Consider the following 20,696-nt stretch of genomic DNA (forward strand, 5'->3'; position numbering starts at 1 on the left):
TATGGATTATCAGAAGGTGTCTGATAAGGTGTCTCACAAGAGGCTTGTTAGAAAAATTTAGGTGTATGGTATAAGACAAAATGTAGCAGAATGGATAGAAAGTTGGTCGACGGACAGGAAATGAAAGTTAGGGTAAATGGTATTGCATGGACTGAAGAAGGGTTGGAAGTGGCATGTCCCAGGGATCACTGCTGAGTCCACTTTTGTTCTTGGTATATATAAATAACTTGGGCTTCTGTATAGGGACCACAATCTCAAAATTTATCGATGACTCAAAAGTCAGAGATTTTGCAAACAGTGAGAAGGACTGTGAAAGATGTTAGTTAGTGGAATGAGCAGTAGGTGATGGATGCGACTTAATATGCCTCTCTACCTCTCTCTCCTCCTTTAAGTCATTCCTAAAACCCAACTCTTTGACCAAACTTTTGGTCACCTGTCCTAATATCTCTTTATGTGGCTTGATGTCAAATTTTGTCTGATAATGCTCCTGTGAAGCACATTGGGATATTTTACTACATTAAAGGCGCTATATAAATGCAAGTTGTTGTTGATAAATGTGAGATAATATATTTTGGGACAAAGAACAAGGATTGGGAGTATACATTTAATGGAAAGACACTGAAGGGTCTGGTTCATTAATAATTCCCTGAAAGTACGAGTACATGTAAATAAAGCCAAAAAAGAGGCAAATAGAATTTTGTGTTTTATAAATAGGGACATAGAGACAAGAGTTAAGGCTACAGTTACCGTAGTGTGTGCAGTTTTAGGCACCTCATCATAGAAAGGACATTAAAGCCACACAGACTGTATAGTGGTGATGATGCCGCGATAGTTATGCAGAGAGACTTGAGATACTGGGACTATTTCCAATGAAGCAAAGATAGTTACGAGGAGATTAAATACAGGTTTTTAAACTTATGAACAATTTTGATGGAGTGAAAAGAGGAAGACTATTTCAGGAGAGTCAATGTCAGGGGGTTATCAACTTAAAATTGTCATTAAGAGAGTGAGGAGAGAGGTTAGGAAAAATGTCTTTACATAAAGAATTGTTGGAGCATGGAATACTTTGCCACAGGGAATGGTTGAGGCATTGCTTCTTTTAAGGGAAGTGTGGATAAATATTTGAAGCAGAGTAAGATACAAGGCTAAGGCAAGAAAGCAAGACAGTTCGATTACTTTTGGATTTTTTTTTATTCGTTCATGAGATGTGGGCGTCGCTGGCGAGGCCAGCATTTATTGCCCATCCCTAATTGCCCTTGAGAAGGTGGTGGTGAGCTTCCTTCTTGAAACGCTGCAGTCCGTGCGATGAAGGTTCTCCCACAGTGCTGTTAGGATGGGAGTTCCAGGATTTTGACCCAGCGACGATGAAGGAACGGCGATATATTTCCAAATCGGGATGGTGTGTGACTTGGAGGGGAACGTGCAGGTGGTGTTGTTCCCATGTGCCTGCTGCTCTTGTCCTTTTAGGTGATAGAGGTCGCGGGTTTGGGAGGTGGTGTCGAAGAAGCCTTGGCGAGTTGCTGCAGTGCATCCTGTGGATGGTACACACTGTAGCCACTGTGCGCCGGTGGTGAATGGAGTGAATGTTTAGGGTGGTGAATGGGGTGCCAATCAAGCGAGCTGCTTTGTCCTAGATGGTGTGGAGCTTCTTGAGTGTTGTTGGAGCTGCACTCATCCAGGCAAGTGGAGAGTATTCCATCACACTCCTGACTTGTGCCTTGTAGATGGTCGAAAGGCTTTGGAGAGTCAGGAGGTGAGTCACTTGCCGCAGAATACCCAGCCTCTGACCTGCTCTTTTAGCCACAGTATTTATATGGCTGGTCCAGTTAAATTTCTGGTCAATGGTGACCCCCAGGATGTTGATGGTGGGGAATTCGGCAATGGTAATGCCGTTGAATGTCAAGGGGAGGTAGTTAGACTCTCTCTTGTTGGAGATGGTCATTGCCTGGCACTTGTCTGCCGCGAATGTTACTTGCCACTTATCAGCCCAAGTCTGAATGTTGTCCAGGTCTTGCTGCATGCGGGCACGGACTACTTCATTATCTGAGGGGTTGCGAATAGAACTGAACACTGTGCAATCATCAGCGAACATCCCCATTTCTGACCTTATGATGGAAGGAAGGTCATTGATGAAGCAGCTGAAGATGGTTGGGCCAAGGACACTGCCCTGAGGAACTCCTGCAGCGATGTCCTCGGGCTGGGATGATTGGCCTCCAACAACCACTACCATCTTCCTATGTGCTAGGTATGACTCCAGCCACTGGAAAATTTTCCCCCTGATTCCCATTGACTTCAATTTTACGAGGGCTCCTTGGTGCCACACTCGGTCAAGTGCTGCCTTGATGTCAAGGGCAGTCACTCTCACCTCACCTCTGGAATTCAGCTCTTTTGTCCATGTTTGGACCAAGGCTGTAATGAGGTCTGGAGCCGAGTGGTCCTGGCGGAACCCAAACTGAGCATCGGTGAGCAGGTCATTGGTGAGTAAGTGCCGCTTGATAGCACTGTTGACAACACCTTCCATCACTTTGCTGATGATTGAGAGTGGACTGATGGGGCGGTAATTGGCCGGATTGGATTTGTCCTGCTTTTTGTGGACAGGACATACCTGGGCAATTTTCCACATTGTCGGGTAGATGCCAGTGTTGTAGCTGTACTGGAACAGCTTGGCTCGAGGCGTGGCTAGTTCTGGCGCGCAAGTCTTCAGCACTACAGCCGGGATGCTGTGGGGGTCCATAGCCTTTGCTGTATCCAGTGCACTCAGCCATTTCATGATATCACGTGGAGTGAATCGAATTGGCTGAAAACTGGCTTCTGTGATGGTGGGGATATCGGGAGGAGGCCGAGATGGTTGCAACCACTTCAGCCTTGTCTTTTGCACTCACGTGCTGGACTCTGCCATCATTGAGGATGGGGATGTTTACAGAGCCTCCTCCTCCCATTAGTTGCTTAATTGTCCACTACTATTCATGACTAGATGTGGCAGAACTGCAGAGCTTTGATCTGATCCGTTGGTTGTGGAATCGCTTAGCTCTGTTTATAGCATGTTGCTTCCACTGTTTAGCATGCATGTAGTCCTGTGTTGTAGCTTCACCAGGTTGGCACCTCATTTTTAGATACGCCTGGTGCTGCTCCTGGCATGCTCTTTTACACTCCTTGTTGGTAATGGTAGAGTGAGGAAAATGCCGGGCCATGGGGTTACAGATTGTGCTGGAATACAATTCTGCTGCTGCTGATGGCCCACAGTGCCTCATGGATGCCCAGTTTTAAGCTGCTAGATCTATTCTGAATCTATCCCATTTAGCACGGTGATAGTGCCACACAACACGTTGGATGGTGTCCTCAGTACAAAGATGGGACTTCATCTCCACAAAGACTGTGCGATGGTCACTCCTACCAATACAGTCATGGACAGATGCATCTGCGACAGATAGATTGGTGAGGACGAGGTCAAGTCGGTTTTTCCCTCGTGTTGGTTCGCTCACCACCTGCCGCAGGCCCAGTCTGGCAGCTATGTCCTTCAGAACTCAGCCAGCTCGGTCAGTAGTGGTGCTACCGAGCCACTCTTGGTGATGGACATTGAAGTCCCCCACCCAGAGTACATTCTGTGCCCTTGCTACCCTCAGTGCTTCTTCCAAGTGGTGCTCAACATGGAGGAGGACTGATTCACCAGCTGAGAGAGGGCGGTAGGTGGTAATAAGCAGGAGGTTTCCTTGCCCATGTTTGACCTGATGCCATGAGATTTCATGGGGTCCAGAGTCAATGTTGAGGACTCCCAGGGCCACTCCCTCCTGACTGTATATCACTGTACCACCACCTCTGGTCGGTCTGTCCTGCCGGTGGGACAGGACATACCCAGGGATGGTGATTGCTCCAGCAAAGAGCCTGCCAGACATAATGGGCCCATTGGCCTCCTTCTGTGCTGTAAACTTGTATGAAAGACATAGCAGCATTATTATACAAGCAAAGGCTTCTGTAGATAATTTCTCCTTCTACATCTATCTACATCCTGTGTTTCAACTATCATCATCAAGAAATGAAGCTCTTTATAGAGTATTTTTATGAAGCTCAGAAATCCTCTTGGTTGACACTCTTGCAAAGGTCATGTGTTTTACATCACCTTCTTTAATAGCACAACTTCAGCAAGGAAATAATGCAACAACATTATCACTCTTATTGTGTAGCACAAAGTTTCATGCTTACAAGCTACACACTCCTGACACCATTGCCCCTTTTTGAGTACATCATTTTGAGGAAAGCACTATATTTTAATATCAAATGATCCTGGATTTTTCTGGTGAACTGATATCAAGGACCTATCACAATTAGCTTTACCAGTACAGGTATTTTTCACTTTCACTGGGAAGCCGTATTTTAAGTATTTAAATAGTCCGTTGACGCTCTTATGCCATGAAGTGGTAAATGCTGCCTTATTTCCCTTTATCATCACTGTTCCCAAAAATGTCAAATAAGATGAGGATCACAATTGGGGGAGAGGGACCAAAGGCAGAAGTATCACTAAAAGGAAAATCCAGTGCATAATCTTTCTGGAGTGATTTTGCAAAATATTACACAGTAAATGGTGACATCTTGCAACTCTCTACTTGGAGCAGAGTCCTCGAACAATGCAAAACTTTAAACTTTTAGAATATATGAGCATGGGAGAAAAATACTAAGAGTGTCCTTCAAGGATTAGTAATCAGTTTGTTTGTCTCCACTTGGAATAAAGAAGCACTGCAGCCCCTTATCTTTTGCAGATGTACAGAGGGTCGATCCCAATACAGTCATGGAGAACAGTGAGTGGACTTTCAAGATGAATGAAAACAAGCTAATTCCAGCCATCAATTACATCCTTAATGAGAGTCGTGTTTAAATAAGCCATGTTTCAGTGAACCTCTAATCCTTACTTTTATAACCTGTCTGTTTTACTCAGCAAATGTATTACTACTCAGAATTGGAGGGCTGAAAGCTAACACTAAGACCACTATTTTACCAAATATTTACCCCTAAATATTCACCCCCTTACTGATTTTAGGCCTGATTTTCAACAGTGCCTCAATAGCTTGTATTTCAAGCACATCTCAAACTTACAGTGTGACTTTTTTCTGAGAACATTGCAAATCCAATACTTTTTTCCATGCCCTTTTTTAGGTCCCCCTATTCCACATACTATTTCCTGAGCATGAGACCCAATTTTTTGCAAATACATCTTTCAAGCTGGCCACTAGAAGGTGTGAGAGAGGATCCCAGGTGACATAATATTGAATCTCCCCACCCCCCCCCCCCCCCATCCCCTTGCATTTTGGGAAGTTGTCTGGCTGTCACTCGGTGTCAATCCATGGCTGCACAGCCAACAACAGAATATCACCCAGTTGGGAATCACAGAGGCAAACCCACATCCTGCCAGTCACTCTGCAAGTGTGCTGTTTTCAATAGACTTTGTTGCACAGATATGCAAGTCGTCATGTTAACATATTCATGTCCAAAGAATATGATAGTGATGTCACCAGATAGCACCATGTTCTTTGCCATTGACATTCTCCATAGTCCCAGGCCAGCAGCAGTCATCTGTGCCAATGAATCTTTTACCTTCCAAAATCAGTCCCAGAAAAATCTGAGAGACGTCAAAAACTTCTATGAACTATGTGAAATTATTGGTGACGTCTCTTAGAACCAATTTCAACTGTTCAAAGGGATTCATTTGATTGTTTGCGTGGTTTCAAAATAGTGGAGGTTTGGTTTATCCCTACCCTTCTCTGTGTGTCACCCCCCATAACACAAAAAAAACACCAATTTTGGTTTAATAGTAACTTGCAGGCACAATTATATCACAAAGCACTTTTGCAACAAAAAAAATGTAAAATGCAAACAACTTTGTGACAAGGCATCCATTTTGAAAAAGGCTCTTTTGGTGTGTACAGGAATCACAGGCGTTATTGCAAGCTGTGATTGGTACAGGATACAAGATCAAAACTAAAACGGTTAGCATCGCATCACCTGTGATGTGTTCAGTTGGCCACATTTGGTCATTTAAAAAATCCGGATGTTTTCTGTAAGCATCCAATTTGATTTCTTTATGTAAAGTGTATATAATTGAGTATATGTAAAGCTGTTCAGTTAGACAACTCCTTCCATCTCTGAAAAATTGCTGTGAATTATGACATGCACTACTGTTTAGTGTAGATTAGTTAATAAATGAATGAATGTGTTTTTCAAAACATTTTGAAACCATTTTGTTTTCATTTTCGTTGGTGTGATAACTGTGGAGATGTTAATCTAAGACAAAAAAACTACTTCCTGCCTATTAATATTTCCTGTGCATTGACTTAATATATCTAAAAAAAAATCTGTAATTCTACAACTTCTAAACCCAGAAAGTTATTTATTGATTTATATTTTTTCCTCACTGGTGAAAAAGAAAAATATTAAAAATAGTCAATTCCTTATCAAACATGTGTAATTATCTTACTACCATTTGTAATTATGAAGTTTAATTATAATAGATGTACTGTACTATGTGGATTATTATTAATAATCATAGAAGAATCATAGAATAGCTACAGCACAGAAGGAGGGCAGTCGGCCCATTGAGTCTGTGCTGGCTCTTTGTAAGAGCAATTGAATTAGTCCCATTTCCCCGCTCTTTCCCCGTAACCCTGCAAATTTTTCCCCTTCAAATGTTTATCCAATTCCTTTTTGAAAGCCACGATTGAATCTGGATCCACCACCCTTTCAGGCAATGCATTCCAGATCATAACTACTCGCTGCATAAAAAAGTTTTTCCTCACGTTGCATTTGGTTCTTTTGCCAATCACCTTAAATCTGTGTCCCCTGGTTCTTGACCCTTCCGCCACTGGGAACACTTTGTCTTTATTTACTTTATCTAACCACGTCAGGATTTTGAACACTACTATCAAATCTCCTCTCAACCTTCTCTGCTCTAAAGAGAACAACACTGGCTTCTCCAGTCTATCCACGTAACTGAAGTCCCTCATCCCTGGAACAATTCTAGTAAATCTTTTCTGCACCCTCTCTAAGGCCTTCATATCCTTCCTAAAGTGCAGTGCCCCGAATTGGACACAATACTAGAGCTGTGGCCGAACCAGTGTTTTATAAAGGTTCATCATAACTTCCTTGCTTTTGTACTCTATGTCTCTATTTATAAAGGCCAGGATCCTGTATACTTTTTGAACCGCCTTCTCAACCTTCCTGCCACCTTCAAAGATTTGTGCATATATATCCAAGTCCCTCTGTTCCCTTTAGAATTGTACCATTTAGTTTCTATTGCCTCTTCTCAGTCTTCCTACCAAAATGTATCACTTCACACTTCTCTGTATTAAATTTGATCTGCCATGTGTCCACCCATTCCACCAGCCTGTCTATGTCCTCTTGAAGTCTATTACTGTCCTCCTCACTGTTGACTACACTTTCAATTTTTGTGTCATCTGCAAATTTTGAAATTGTGCCCTGTACACCCAAGTCCAAGTCATTAATATATATCAAAAAAAGCAGTGGTCCCAGTACTGACCCGTGGGGAACGCCACTGTATACCTTCCTCCAGTCTGAAAAACAACCGTTCACCACTACTCCCTGTTTCCTGTCACTTAGCCAATTTCACATCCATGCTGCCACTGCCTTTTTAATTCCATGGGCTTCAATTTTGATGACAAGCCTATTATGTGGCACTTTATCAAATACCTTTTGAAAGTCCATATGCATATCAGCCGCACATTGCCCTCATCAACCCTCTCTGATACCGCATCAAAAAACAAAATCAAGTTAGTAAAAACAATTTGCCTTTAAAAGATCCATGCTGGCTTTCCTTTATTAGTCCACACTTGTCCAAGTGACTATTAATTTTGTCCTGGATTATCGTTCCTAAAAGCTTCCCCAGCACCAGGTTAAACTGACTGGCCTGTAGTTGCCGTGTTTATTCTTACACCTTTTTTTGAACTAGCGTGTAACATTTGCAATTCTCCAGTCCTCTGGCACCACCCCCGTATCTAAGAATGATTGGAAGATTATGGCTAGTACCTCCGCAATTTCTACCCTTACTTCCCTCAGCAACGTAGGACGCATCCCTGGTGACTTATCTACTTTATAGTGACAGGAAACAGAGAGTAGTGGTGAACAGTTGTTTTTCAGACTGGAGGAAGGTATACAGTGGTGTTCCCCAGGGGTCAGTACTAGGACCACTGCTTTTTTTGTTATATATTAATGACTTGGACTTTCCAGTACCTCCTCTTTATCAATTTTCACCCCATCCAATATCTTAACAACCTCCCCTTTTACTGTAACTTTGGTAGCATGTTCTTCCTTGGTAAAGACAGACGCAAAATATTCATTTAGTACCTCAGCCATGCCCTCTGCCTCCATGCGTCGATCTTCTTTTTGGTCCCTAATCAGCCCCACCCCTCGTCTTACTACCCATTTACTATTTATATGCCTATAGAAAATTTTTGGATTTCCTTTTATGTTGGCCGCCAGTCTAGTCTCATGCTCTCTCTTTGCCCCTCTTATTTCCTTTTTCACTTCTCTTCTGTACTTTCTATATTCAGCCTGGTTCTGATTTGTATTTTCAACCTGACATCTGTCATACGCCCCTTTTTCTGCTTCATCTTCCCCTCTATCTCTTTTGTCATTCAGGGAACTCTGGCTTTGATTGCCCTACCTATCCCCCTCATGAGAATGTGCCTAGACTGTACCCGAACCATCTCTTTAAAGGCTGCCCATTGTTCGATTACAATTTTGCCTGCCAATCTTTGATTCCAATTTACCCAGACCAAATCCGTTTCTCAACCTACTGAAATTGGCCCTCCTCCAATTAAGTATTTTTACTCTAGATTGCTCCTTGTCCTTTTCCATAACTAATCTATACCTTATGACACAATGATCACTATTCCCTAAATGCTCCCCCACTGACACTTGCTCCACTTGACCACCTCATTCCCCAGAACCAGATCCAGCAATGCCTCCTTCCTCGTTGGGCCAGAAACATACTGATCAAGAAAGTTCCCCTGAACACACTTCAGAAATTCCTCCCCCTCTTTGCCCTTTATACTATTGCTATCCCAGTCTATATTAGGATAGTTGAAGTCCCCTATTATCACTACTCTATAGTTCTTGCACCTCTCAGTAATTTCCCTGCAAATTTGCTCCTCCATATCCTTCCCATTAATTGGTGGCCTATAGACCCTTTGACCCCTCATAGGCAGCCTCTCCAGCACTGCAATATACTCCTTAATCAATGCTGCTACTCCCCCCTCCCCCCGCTCTCCTTTCTTTCCTTCTCTATCTAATGTATTATTGACCGTATCATTCATTTGCCATACAAACACCATTAATTGTATCTCTGAGGCCTTCGTAGCAGTTTGCATTTACTCTTGGTGAATGGTTCATTTTTTATTTCTTTCCCTGTTACATTCTGAGCAGCTAAGTGACATCCCCGTTGTATTATATTACGCAATAGTTCCTTCTGCCTGTGAGTATAGGTGAGGAAGGGGTCAAAATGTGATACACTTCAGAGGTCAGTGGAACACCCAGAAGTAAATTCCACAAGTAAATTCTCAGGTGTCACAGTTATGGACTTCTCCTTCTTAAATTAATTGATTCTCCAGTATATTAGGACATAAGGAAATAGATGACCAGGTGATGCAGTAGGTTATACACTGGCCTTTTATCTGTGTCATCTGGATTCAAATCTAGCCCAGACTGACAGTATTGGTCCTATGTAAATTACATTTGAACAATTTCAATCCAGCTGAACCTGGTGATGAGCAACTTTGCTATTCTGTTCAACCCTAACTGCATTCTTAAACTTCTAGAACACCTTCTGCTTCACCTTTCAACACCTTGAGGATCTATTTCTCAAGGGCTTTTGAAGTCAATGGAAATAAAAATCCAGAGAGATGTAAAACAGGTTGCCTTTCACCCATTTTACACTAGCACACGAAGTTAAGATCTACCCCAATTCCATTGATGTGGAACTGGAGTCACATATAGGCCAGGTATGGATGCCAGGATATTAGTGAACCAGTTGGGTTTTTATGACAATGTTGCAGCTTCATGGTCACTTTTACTGATACCAGCTTTTCATTTAAATTGAATTCAAATTCTCAAACTATAATGGTGGGATTTGAACTCATGTTCAATCTGGATTATTAATCCAGTAACATCACCACTACACTAACGTACTTATCCTTTGCCTCATGTTTGATTGTGAAAGTGGGGCAGTAAGTAATAGAGAACCAAAAGGGGCAAAAGTGGAAAATAGTCAAAACGATAAGAACAGAGCACACTTAGTAGAGACCAAGTTAGTTATCCATTCTCGAATGTCTGATGAACTAAGGCCAAAGAAGATCTTTTATCATTGACAACTGGGAAGCGATTTCTCGGTGGTCAGCATTTCCAGCATTTTTTGTTTCTGTTCCAGATTTCCAGTCGCTGGAACTTTTCGTTAACATAACACCGTGTTCAGAAAAATAACAATGTGTGGCAATAGCAAATTTAAGTTCGTAGTCGTCAAACACTCAAGATTACATCAATCAACAGTGACCACTCGAGATTACATCAATCAATAGTAAATTTAAAATATTGACTTAAATTTTCCAAGAACTTGTTGACAGCAGAGATCCTCACCCACTGCCTATTTGGACCTGATATTGGCAGGACAAGTAATTTACACGAGGACAGATCTAAGGCTTGATTTTTAGGGCTCTGAGGTAATAGTCCAACGAGACAGAATGAATGTTTAAGCAGACAAGTGGGCATCAGACCTATGGGTAAAATGAGCGCAAAATAATATAGGAAGGGGAAGGATCAGTTGCAGTTGGGGCAATGCCTGGAGCAGAGCTTTCCTCCTCCTAGGCAGTCAGGTGGGGGGAGCGGAGAAATAAAGGGGGTGAAATTCAACTTCAGCATGGGGTGCAAAATGGGCGGTAGTGGATCAACCGCCCATTATATACCTCGCTCGAGTTTCCTTTCCATTGATTTTTAAAACAAGATGATTTCTGTGCAGCAGCAATTTCTGAAGGCGTCGGATTGCCTGCCAGAGAGTTTCCAAAGCATGTTGAATAGTATGGTGAAATCCACTACCAACTTTTGTGGGGATCTCACACATTGCATCGACACTCTGCAATCAACCATGGAGCATGTGGTCACCTCGCTGATCAATGGCAGGAGTCCGTGATGCCAGAAATAGCATCTCCGAGGGATGCTCATACTGAAGCCGTGCAGTGTCTGGGCTCAGCCACCTCCTCCACTTTGGACAGGCTGGGAGATCGAATGAATAGAGGCTTTACTCAGATCATTGATCTCCTAGAGTCTACTCTCCCACGGATCAGTAGCTGGAGCAGCCACGCAATGGAAATGGAAAATGATGCCCTCTCTCATGATAACAACACTTCTGCACCCTTGCGATCATCATGATGATCTGTTCCATCCAGTTCTGGATTCACTGGAGGAAAGGCCTCCATCTCAGCCATGTCAAATGTAAACCCTTCCTGAACTGCAACGCTCTGAAGGGCACAGCAGGCTAACACTACCTGGATACACCTGAAGCAGACTGCAGATCTACTTCCACCCTGTCCAGGAGGTGAAAGCATGCTTTCGGTACCCCAACGGTTCTCTCTATGATCAGCCTACTAAATGCATGTGTGTCATTGTACCGCTCCTCTGCTACTGCTCAGGCCACTCTGATTGTGTTATTCGCCATGGCATCAAGGGGTATGCTTTGTCAGAAGCTGTCCATTGATTTGAATGTGCTCCCTGAAGGTCAGGAAGGCTGAATGATGAAAGTTGAAGATATCATTGTGACATCCTGCATATCGCGCATTGACGTAGAGGATCCTCTGATGCTGTACTAAGGAGGGTTTTAAAAAGACAAGAGACAAGTGGTGAGGTGGTGAGATTTTAGGAGGGCGTAGAGGAGTGTAGAGGCTAGATAGCTGAAGGCACACCCATCAATGGCGGAGCGAAGGGAGTGAGGGATGCATAGGAGGCAGAGTTGGAGAAATGTAGCGTTCTTGGAGGATTGTAGTGCTGGAGGAAGTTACAGAGATAGGGAGGGGTGAGGCCATGAAGGGATTTGAACATGAGGATGAGAATTTTAAATTGGAGGTATTTGTGGGACCGGGATCCAATATAGACCAGCAAGCTACTTCTAGGTGATGGGTGAGCGGGACTTTGTGCGGGTTAGGAAAAAGGCAGCAGAGTTTTAGATGCGCTCTAGCTTATGGAGGGTGGAGGATGGGAGGCCGGCCAGGAGAGCATTGCAATAGTCAAATCTGGAGGCAACAAAAGCATGGATGAAGATTTCAGCAGCAGATGGGCTGAGGCAGTGGCGTAGTTGGGTGATGTTAAGGAGGTGGATGCAGACAATCTTTGTGATGGAGAGGATTATGGTGTTGGAAGGTCAGCTCGGGGTCACATAGGCCGCCAAGGTTGAGAACAGACTGATTCAGTCTGAGACAGTAGCCAGGGAATATAATGGAATCGGTGGCGAGGGAATTAAGTTTTGGGGGGTGTGGTGTGGTGTGGGGGTGGGGGTGGCGGATGAAGACAATGGCTACAGTCTTCCCAATGTTCAACTGGAGGAAATTCTGGATCATCCAAGACTGAATGTCAGATCTGCTCAGTGAGTAGAGCCCAAAGTTTTGTAAAAATTTCATTTTACTTTGGGCAGCCCAGAAGGAATACAGTTTTGTAACTCAATTCCTCTGACTTTATGATCCAGACTGCATCAGTATGAGAAGGTGAAGAGCAGCGGTTAGATGCTTCTCCATTGGAAGAAGAGAAAATTCAGAAGGAGAAACTTCTTCTGGATGTTGTGTGTGTCTTCTGCTGACCAATTTTAAGCAGGATTGATCAAGGATGCAGTTGGTGTATAGCTTAGGGTGTTCAAAGGAAAGGAGCGGTCAAGATATTGGGGATTAAATTGGTTAATCCCTGAAAACAGGCACGGGGATCGCGATGCGCGATTAACCCGCGCCCAGTCGTTGAGATGCAGGCAGCATGTAACATTCGTGCAATCTGCTGTTTTACATGATTGCTGCATGCAGCCAGCGCTACCTGCGCTGTGCGGGGCTGTTTAACGGCAGGGGGCCCAGATATTGCGAATGGCTAGCACCACTTAAAGGCAGCCTGCATCTCTTAGAGGGGAGGTGCACTGTGGCTGCAGGAAGTGTTGGAAGTCAAAGGTGAATTGAATCTGTGCTGCAATATAATGAAGCACGGTGATGACGGGAACTCTGGAATTTTTAATGAGCAACAACTTGGCTGCTCAAAGTTTGCAGGACTCTTATATTTTCAAAATATAAGATACAGGTCTGAACAGACTCTGAACGGAGATCAGAAATTGCACACATAAAACACAGATGCAGGTCCCATCTTTATGTTTACAAACTGTTAAGTTCTTTCAAAACATTGATTAAAGATTGCTTAAAACTACATCCCACATCTTCCAATCTGCATGCCAGAACCTGCCAATCTACCACTGTGAGTTTGTACCTGGTCTGCAAGATTGCGTGCACCAAGGTTCTCTGATGATGCCCTAGATGTCTTGGTGCAAGAGGTGGACAGAAGGAGGGGCATGCTATATCCTCAGTGGGGCTAGAGACCCTCCAAACATATGGTCCCGAGTTAGTGACATGCAGTAGCGGATGAGGTCAATGCCAGGAGCATAGCACCACGAACATGGATGCAGTGCAGGAAGAAATGCAATGATTTGACACGAGTGGTCAAGCTGAGTGAGGTCAACTGTCAAGTGGCATCTCCTACCAACTGCACCACGAGCCGCATCCACTGCTCCACACACTACACCGCCCCCTTCCACCACCCACCTACCAACAAACTCTTTCCATCAGCACTCAACTCTTCCAATCAGATGCTTCCTCTCACACTCACATATTACCACTGTTGCAAGCCGCACACCCACAACTCTCAGGTCACAAACGCTGGCAGCTATTCAACCATGACAGCCACATTACCCAAACATCTTACAGGATACTCACTGACACACTTCCGGCTTTCTTGCAGGAGAAGGTGGTGCATAACAGGAGGCAGCAAGTGGCAATGGCTTCATGGAACATGAACCTGCTGTACTCTCTCAGGATGACAGCATTCCTGTCCCACCCGTGCCACTCTGCCAGTGCCCTTGCTGATGCCTGTCAGCCAGCCAGGCCACTCCCTGTAGAGTATTGAAACTTTGTTATAGGAATATAGGAATAGGAGTAGACCATTTAGCTCCTCGAGCCTGTTCCGCCATTCAATGAGATCATGGCTGATCTGTGACCTAACTCCATATACCCACCTTAGCCCCATATTCCTTAATACCTTTAGTTAACAAAAATCTATCAATCGCAGATTTAAAATTAACAGTTGAGCTAGCATCAACTGCAGTTTGCGGAAGAGAGTTCCAAACTTCTACCACTCTTTGCGTGTAGAAGCATTTCCTAACTTCACTCCTGAAAGTCCTGGCTCTAATTTTTAAGCTATGTAAGAATATTGGAAAGGGGAAAAAATTGACACCTTTTTCTTAAAGCTACTAACCATCATGCTCTGCAGGTTGTGCTGCGTATTTTGCTGAATGTGTGGCTATTTTGCTGAATTGTAAACTGTTAACCTTTGACTAGTGACTGACCCCTGTCACTCTCCCTGCTAGGCATAGCAGATATGTGATAAAAGAGGAATAATGAGCCAAAAAGAGGAACAATAATCCAAAGATAGCAATAAGACCAGGACCTTGATGAGATAGCTCGACAAGGCTACCTTGAAAAGGGTCTTTTGGTTAAATCACTAATGTTAAAACAAACGGACCATCTGGAATTCTTTGATAAACAACTTTGTTAATTTATAAGGGTCTTATGAATATTGTTCCATATATGGTGTGAGTTTCCTGCCAAGGGGGACATGAAAAACCAACGCCTTTTGAGCTCAGGGCAGAGGAATCAGCGAAGACCACCCAATTGTCGAAAGAACACTTAGCTGTCTGAAGATGACACCACAAGTCAGAAGAACACCTAATTATCAGAAGACTAACTCACTGTCGGAAAACTTGAAACGAAACACATCACCAACTTAATACGACCTCTGCCCAGAGATCAAACGGGGTAATTACGACCTCTGCCTAGAGATCAAATGGGGTAATATTGTTTTGATCTTTGTTGTCTAAATATTTGATACCTTTACATGTTTGATTTCACTATTAATGAATGAGACATTGATTACCAATTGGTGTCATCTCCGAATCTGTTACAGCTGTGTTCCCTCGTCCTAGTATTCAAGTACATGAGACCCCCAAAAACAGGTATAATTGCATCAGCAGCCAGAAGCAATAATCCAGTAACTAACCTGTAACTCCTGCACGATCCCTTTAAATAACACTGGTGGTGGGGGGGGGGTCCTCCATACCGTTTAAGACCTGTTCAGCTGTCTGAGAATAAGACAGTGCGTTGCCTGGAAAGTGGAGTTTCAAAATCGGATCTGTCCCTTTAAATCATCATTGCACATTGATCTACCACATAATCTCCCTACTTTACATGTTGCCTACGTTCGTTAAGTGCGCATTCGCAAACGCCTTTACCAACATGGTGTCCTGCACACGTCACGCTAGAAGTGTGCGTGCGCATCTCGGACACCATTTTCAGTCCTTAGAAGTCCACATAGCTCCTACACAACAGGTGCTACGCTGCCCAATTTAGCCCCCAAAGCCTTTAAAATAATTATTTTTTTTGTGAATAGGATTTTCTTTGTTAGCAGTTTTTATTGCTCAATGTCCTGAACCAATAGATAAACTTTGCCTAGAGTGTTCTGGAAGTAAACTCAAAGTTTTGTTTGTGCAGACAGTGGCAGGGTTAGAAAGAAAGCAGGCTCCACTTTCACGGTGATAAAATCACCTTGGCACTACAGCCGACATGAATTTGTTCAGTTGTGTCTGAGTTGGTTTAAGCCAATGCCTTTGCTCTTTGAAATAAAAAGAAAAAACTGCAAATGCTGGAAACCTGAAACAAAAACAGAAAATGCTGGAAATACATAGCAGGTCAATCAGCATCTGTAGAGAGAAAAGGCAGGATATGATGTTTTGGGTGTATATGCTTCATCAGATTCAGCCCTTGTTCTTTGAGCCAATGCTTATCAATATTGGAGCTGGGTAAATATGTAACAACTTACAAGCCAGTTGGACTTCTATTTTTAGTATGTGGAATTATTTACTATCAAGTTTGTGCCTTCAACCTATTTGTCTTAACATTTTGTTTTACACACACACACACACATACCCATATATGTAATACACATATACACACAGAATACAGCACTGGGCATGCTAGCCTTAAATTTCCCCTCCTTTAAAATGAATGGACAGAAAATCGCAGGTTGGCGAGTGTAGAAGTGGAATGTCTTCCTCACTGCCTTTAACAAAAGGTGTTTGGCAAACTTTTTTCTGCTTGCTGAACACCATGTGATAACAAAGTTTGCATCAAAACCTATCACTGCATCATGAAAACATAATTGTTTTCCATCTCCTGTGAAAAAAGATGGTATATGTTTAACTGGTTGGATTTATCTTAACTTTAATTAGTAAGAGAACTTAGACCAGCAATCATTGATCCACTTCACTGTCTGAATGTGGATTAACCTATACCACGTTTCTGAAATCACAATGATTACTTGCAGTTCCTTGTTAAACACAGCAGAAGGTTCATAGAAGCAGGACTGGCTGAAGGATTTGCCTGTCAGGAAGGGTTGGGATTTCTGGAATTTGTGTGGGATGTGGTATGTTTGGTCTGCAAGTCTGAGTTGGCCTTTTTGCATTTTCCTGCATCTGGCGGCTCCATTCTTTCAGATGCCCTCCCAAATCCCCTCCAGGTCCTCTATGGTGTCTGCAAATATGGATATGGGTGCGGTGAACAGGAATAGAGGCAAAACTAAGACAAACAATTCAGTGTACCAATGCTTCCTCAAATACAGTATAAGCAAAAAGTACAATTCTAACTATATGTGAACTAATGTAAAACACAGAATAACTAATTTACTCTTGAACCATTCCACATCTGTCCAAAAGCGTGATTTAAATGAGGTTCTTTGGACCTTGACTCAACTTCTTGAAGAGAATTTCCTCCATGCAACACTTGTATGAAAAATACCTTGTACATGAAAGAAAAGACAGAATGCATCATTTTGGTTCTAATTTAATAGTGCCGTTGTGACTTGTTTCCTGACCCCCTGACTTTTTAGATCGATTCCATGATGGGTATAAGGAGCAAGGTACTGCTATTGCCAGTATCAATACAAATCAAGCCGCTTTCTAGTTGTGCTGCCTGTCTGGTGCCTTAGAATCAAAATCCAACTGTTGCAAGAGGCAGGTGAGGATCTCAATTGGTGACAATTTCTTCAAAGGCGGTGGGCCCAGAAGGAACATTCTATCAGTTATTACCCTACAAACACATAGGTTTACAGCACAGAAGGAGGCCATTAGCCTATTGTGTCTGTGCCAGCTCTTTGCTGAAGCAATCTAAAATCAATCCCACTGCCCTAATCTTTCTTCATAGCTCTGTATCTTGTCCTGCTTCAAATGTTTATCAAACATATTCAATTATATAAAATAAATGAATTTACACATGCAAATGTAGTGAACCTGTTTACATAGAATCATAGAATCATAGAAAGGTTACAGCACGGAAGGAGGCCATTCAGCCCTTCGTGTCCATGCCGGCTCTATGCAAGAACAATCCAGCTAGTCTCACTCCCCCGCCCTTTCCCCATAACCCTGCAAATTTTTTCCTTTCAAGTACCTATCCAGTTCCCTTTTGAAGGCCATGATTGAATCTGTCGCCTCGGGCAGTGCATTCCAAATATGAAAACACTTTGCTGTTGATCAGTTCTATGATACCCCAAATGTCTCATGCTAGGGTTCAACTGGATCATTGCGAACACACTAGCTTTCCCAACACACACTGTGTTTAAACTAGCTGTAACATGGCAACTGACTAGGGTTGCCAACCCTCCAGGATTGTCCTGGAGTCTCTAGGAACTAAAGATTAATCTCCTGGACACTGCTGCGAACAACTCGGGAGAAAAATCATTAAAGAAAATTGTGTATTTTTATTTCATTTTCTTTGAATGCTTTCATCTTTAGTTATACAAATATTGGAAATGGTAAAAATGGCTGTTTGACCGGGAGGGGAAGTTGGATGCAAGAGTTCATATGATGAAACCTCCAGGAAAATGGACAACTAGAGTTGGCGACCCTACAACTAACCGAATGGGGTTAATTTTAACCCCCAGGGCGAATGTGGGAGGAGGTAGGTGGGGAGTTAAAAATAAAAAAACGGGATACCTGACGCCAACCCAACCCCAACCCTCCCACTTACAGTTTTAATGGAGGTGGATCAGGGGGCGAGTGACTAGTCTGCTCTCAGGAAGCGGGTCGGTCAGTAAAATATTTTAAGCAGGCTGCGCGCCTCCATTTTAATTCAAGTTTTATTTTTAATGCCTGGAGGCCAGTATTCACAGGCCTCAGAAATCCTGGCAGTTGAAAGGAGGCAAGAAGGGCTGGATGCATGAGGTAAATGCCTTTATTGCACTGCTTGTGGGCCAGGAGGAGCAGAAGTGCTTCCCTTTTAAACAACCCATGATGGGACCCCACGGATTGGCAGACCTCCCCCGCAATGTCCGATTCCCCCATCCCCCCACAATGTCCAATTCCCCCCACCCCCCCCCCCGCGATGTCCAATTCCCCCATCACCCCACAATGTCCAATTCCCCCCACCCCCCCCACGATGTCCAATTCCCCCATACCCCCGCAATGTCCGATTCCCCCATCACCCCACAATGTCCAATTCCCCCACCCCCCACTGCGATGTCCAATTCCCCCAACCCCCACAATGTCCAACTCCCCCATACCTCGCGATGTCCAATTCCCCCACCCCCCCACTTTGTCCAATTCCCCCATACCCCGCGATGTCCAATTCCCCCCACCCCCCCGCAATGTCCAATTCCCCCAACCCCCACAATGTCCGATTCCCCCACCCCCCCCACAATGTCCAATTCCCCCACCCCCCCCACAATGTCCGATTCCCCCATCCCCCGCAATGTCCAATTCCCCCACCCCCCCCCCACTTTGTCCAATTCCCCCATACCCCGCAATGTCCAATTCCCCCCACCCACCCGCAATGTCCAATTCCCCCAACCCCCACAATGTCCGATTCCCCCACCCCCCCCACAATGTCCAATTCCCCCACCCCCCCCACAATGTCCGATTCCCCCATACCCCGCGATGTCCAATTCCCCCCACCCCCCCGCAATGTCCAATTCCCCCAACCCCCACAATGTCCGATTCCCCCACCCCCCCCACAATGTCCAATTCCCCCACCCCCCCCACAATGTCCGATTCCCCCATCCCCCGCAATGTCCAATTCCCCCACCCCCCCCCACTTTGTCCAATTCCCCCATACCCCGCGATGTCCAATTCCCCCCACCCACCCGCAATGTCCAATTCCCCCAACCCCCACAATGTCCGATTCCCCCACCCCCCCCACAATGTCCAATTCCCCCACCCCCCCACAATGTCCGATTCCCCCATCCCCCGCAATGTCCAATTCCCCCACACCCCCCCACTTTGTCCAATTCCCCCATACCCCGCGATGTCCAATTCCCCCCACCCCCCCGCAATGTCCAATTCCCCCAACCCCCACAATGTCCGATTCCCCCATCCCCCCCACAATGTCCAATTCCCCCACCCCCCCACAATGTCCGATTCCCCCATCCCCCGCAATGTCCAATTCCCACCACCACCCCTGCGATGTCCGATTCCCCCACCCCCAGCAATGTCTGATTCCCCCTTCCCCGCTATGTCCAATTCCCCCCATCCCCTGCGATGTCCGATTCCCCCACCCCCAGTGATGTCTGATTCTCCCACCCCCCCATGATGTCCAATTCCCCCTGCCCCCCCACGATGTCCGATTCCCCCACCCCCCAGCGATGTCCAATTCCCTCCACTCCCCCGCAATGTCCAATTGCCCTCACCCCCCACAATGTCCGATTCCCCCTGCCCCCCAGCGATGTCCAATTTCCCCCACTCCTCCGCAATGTCCGATTCCCCCACTCCCCCACGATGTCTGATTCCCTCCACTCCCCAGATGTCCGATTCCCCCCACCCCCCCAGCGATGTCCGATTCCCTCCACTCCCCAGATGTCCATTTCTCCCCACCCCCCCCAGCGATGTCCGATTCCCTCCACTCCCCAGATGTCCATTTCCCCCCACCCTTCCCCCCCCCCCCCCCCAGCGATGTTCGATTCCCCCGGGATGTCCCCTTCTCCCCACCCCCGTGATGTCAGACTCACCTAGCATCCACTCCCCGGCTGATTTCCAGCTTACAGCCACCCAGCCTGTGAATCTGGCTGTCGAGCAGGAAACCTGTCGAGATCATTTAAAACAGGTCCTGTCGTTAAATTCGGCAGGCCCTGTGGGAAACCCTTACTTCCGAAAATTCTCCCTCCACCTCCCCCCCACCCAGCTCTTTTCCCAGCTCCGAGTTATTATCAGGCCCTATGTGACTGCCATGTGTCCACGTAAGGTATCAATGTGCAATTCTCTGTAGTCTTAGCAGAGAAATTGGAGACACAGAGACAGAGGGTTGGGAGCGAGGGAATCAGAGAGGGAGAGATAAAGGAAGAGGGCAGCACAAGACGGGGAGAGGACT

The sequence above is a fragment of the Heptranchias perlo genome, chromosome 13 (genome assembly GCF_035084215.1).
Source record: "Heptranchias perlo isolate sHepPer1 chromosome 13, sHepPer1.hap1, whole genome shotgun sequence".
NCBI lineage: Eukaryota > Metazoa > Chordata > Chondrichthyes > Hexanchiformes > Hexanchidae > Heptranchias > Heptranchias perlo.